The 3,533-nt window shown below is 45.5% G+C and overlaps 1 pseudogene; it reads right to left on the minus strand.

Annotated features, from left to right (window-relative positions):
- Positions 1 to 2,917: 2,917 nt before the first annotated feature.
- Positions 2,918 to 3,032, minus strand: LOC131921367 (U6 spliceosomal RNA; annotated as a pseudogene).
- Between the last annotated feature and the right edge of the window lie 501 nt (positions 3,033 to 3,533).

The following is a 3,533-nucleotide window of genomic DNA, read 5'->3' on the forward strand; positions in this document are numbered from 1 at the left end:
ATTTGAATACATATGTATTCTCTTATAATGAGTTCCTGGATGGCAGAGGTCACACATCATAGCATCCATACCATCAGCTTTGGTCATACATAGACTAACAGGAGCTTGTCCACTACATTCCCCCGAAGACATGGGGCTGGGAGAGATAAAGTTGCCTCTCCAGTACTTTCCAAAGGTTTTAGCTACATGGACTCTGCATACCTTCTTCCTGCAGCAGAAGCATTGCTTTACACCCACTCAATCCACAGGCAGAAGCCAGATCTCAGGAATAGTGGTACCTTCCAGGTCTAAACAAAACGTGTTTTCTGTCTCCCTCCGAATCACGACTCATCCAGGAAGGGTATAAGCTAAGCCCTGCCAATGATATCTCGTTGCGGAAGACTTTCCTGTAGTATTGATAAAAAGGACTCTTTTAACTGGACTTGCAACAGGGAGGATGTGCATCCAGAGCCAGCTGCAGCCGCCATGCAGCAGGAGATACTTGAAAATGAAGAGCAGCAAACCCATGGGACTAGGTCAGTGACGTGGAACCCTTAGCCCTAGCTATGCCAGAAATGTCACCCATTCTGAGTCACATTGCCCATCCCTTAGAGTCAGAAGAATGCCGTGAACCCCCTGACATTTCAATAGACTGTAACAGAAGTGAGTGTGATGAGCCACTTCATTTCAGTGGGCTACGAAAGAATTAGACAAGGCTCCAAACCTGCATGGCGGACAAGAGGTGATTTCTAAGAAGTCAGAACTAGACCACCACAGAATTTTAGTAAACAAAAATGTCACAAATTATATAGTGGCCCTGAACGTTGGCCTGATATGTGAACAGAAAGGAGATGAGTCACCGAAGCATGGAATTGGCACTGTCCACTTAAGCTCAGGTAAGGAGAATAAGCCCCCCGGGTTATAAATACTATTTCCAGCAGGTCTTGACCTTCTGCAGTTCAGCTAGCCATAGCCTCTCTTTTTCCTAATTCAGTGTTCAACAAGTCCCTACGATAATTTCCCCTTAAAGTTGTACTAAGGAGAAATATGTTTCTCCCGTCAATCTCAAAGTGGCATGAAAGTTCGTTCTCATTGTAAACAAATCATTTGCCTCTGATTTTATACACCAGGTCATAATTTGGGCTAGTTTGAGCTTTTTCCCCTTGTGGCATAATAATAAAATCAGATAGGTCAGATCCCGGCTAATGTCAAGCTCATACTGTGATCCCTTTATGTTGTAATGGCTATCATTTATTTTTATTTCAGCATTTATAACATTGCATGCATGTTTGTTTGATTGAGAAAGACCCAGGACAGTTCATCGGACATGTACAGACAAAGGCAGGACTGCCAGCATCCCACCTGAATGACCCTGTTCTAGAGACACTTTCCCTCACCATATGTCAGCCAAGAGCTTCAGATGGGCACCTGAGCAGCAGGGTGGCTTGATGGGAATCCAGGGTCCTTTAATGAAATGAATGACCTTAGAAATGTGTTTTCATTGGTGACATTTAAGGAGTTCAGCGTGGGGGTTAGTGTAGTGTGTAAGGTGCTTGATGTACAAGACTTGAGTTTGATCCCCAGAACTCATTGAAAAAGTGAGGTATGGTGGCACGTGCTTATAATCCCAGCCCTGGGTAGGCTGAGACGGGTGGATTCCTGAGGATCTCTGGCCAGCGAACCTACCCTACTTGGCAAGTTCTAGACAAATGAAAGACCCTGTCTCAAAAAACAAAATGAACAGCCCCTGAGGAACAACACCTGGGCTTGTTTTGAATTTTGGCTTATGCACACACACTACATACACACACACACACTACACACACTACACACACACACACTACACACACAGAACATGAAATGTCTAAAAAAGACTAAGTATTCCTTGACCCTGTGTACACAGAATAAAACCACAGTGAAGCCACCTAGCCCCAGATATCGATGACTGTGTGCCGCTGCCCCGCCCCCTCCTCCTCCGGATTGCTGGGAATCCACTTGGAAAGCAAACACTGCTAGGCTTTTGGAAAGGTACCCCAGAGGAAGCAGATGTTCCAGCTCAGCCCCGGTTCATATTCTGTCCTGGTGGACCATCTCTCGGCTCACTTCTCTGCCTGGTGAGGAGGCGCTTGTTGGGGGACCGAGTTGGGGGACAAAGCAGCCAACTGTGGCTTTACTGGGCAGCCATCAGAAGCCTTCAGAAGAAGCCAGCCCTGGCCTTCAGGTGGTGTCCTTGGCTGCCAGTCTGTTGGCTGAGTCCTGGAGCTGCGTACCAGCTGGCACTGGTTGAGGGAGTGTAAGGCATGGTTTGGACTCTAAGGTCACTGAGCTGGAGGAAGACTAAATAGGAGGGAGGGGGCAGGTGCCTCCCTACCTAACTATGCCCTGGCCCCGGGATCAAATGGTCAAAAACATCCAGACTTTCAGCCCTGAGGAAGAGAAACCTGGATTCTAGCAGCTTGCAGAGTACAGAAGATGAGCTGCATTCGGTCCTGCCTGCTGGTCCAGGAATCCCTTAGCCACCAGTGTGCACTGCACTTTAGGGCTCACACACAACTTTGCAGGCACGTCCTGAGGCCAACCCTTAACTCTTAGGATGATGAGTGTGTCAGGAGCTGAGGTGGAGGCTGACTAAGGGGAGGTCATGCCAAAAAAGAATGGACTTCATCGGGGGCAGTTCTTTTTAAAGTTGACACATTTCATGGTCAAATTTAAACACATTGCCGATAGACTTTTGAAGTGTGTATGTGGCCTTTTTAGCAACATCCATTAATAGCTTAGCTCTGACCCAGAAAAACTCTAGCATTACCTAAAAACTTCAACATTTTCATGTGAACCATCAGAATTAATTGCATTTCTCAATTCAGAAAAAAAAAGCATATAAGATAGAAGACAGTATAAAAAACTAACATGTAGTACCTGGTACAGATCTCTTTTACAAAAAATTATGGAACGCTTCATGAATTTGTGTGTCGTCCTTGCTCAGGGGCCCAGGGGCCGTGCTAATCTTCCCTGTATCATCCCAGTTTCAGTGTATGTGCGGCTGAGGGGAGAACTGATATAGTTCTTAACAAAACCATTCCTTTCCATCATAAAATCCCATTGCCCTTGAGTCTAAAGGAAGCAAGGTATGGAGAAGAGGTTTGCTCAAATTCACAGCTTGTAAGAGAGAGGGACACAGATCCCGATCACAGCCACCCGACTCCAGAGCCCCAGCTCTGAATAGTAAACTCTGTGTCTTGCTACATTGTTACCTCGGTCTTTTCATGTTCTCAGTGGCATGGAAGTTGTCAAATGTGTTGTAATAAACATGTTTCGTCTGGAGTGACAGCTCTTATGTCCTTCTTAACGGCAGTAACATATTTCCCATTTTTCTTCTGCTACTGTAAGCTAATTCTCCTTTAGCTCTGGAGTGTCTAGGTGTTGCTCCAAGAGCTTTGGGTCCAGAGACCATTTAAAGACGCAGATTTCCTCTAAGCATTGAATCTCACATTCTTCTATTTTATATTTTCATTATCGTTCACTCAAAAATACTCTCTGGCTTTTCTCATAATTTC

This window comes from Peromyscus eremicus, chromosome 10 (assembly GCF_949786415.1).
Source record: "Peromyscus eremicus chromosome 10, PerEre_H2_v1, whole genome shotgun sequence".
Taxonomy (NCBI): Eukaryota; Metazoa; Chordata; class Mammalia; order Rodentia; family Cricetidae; genus Peromyscus; species Peromyscus eremicus.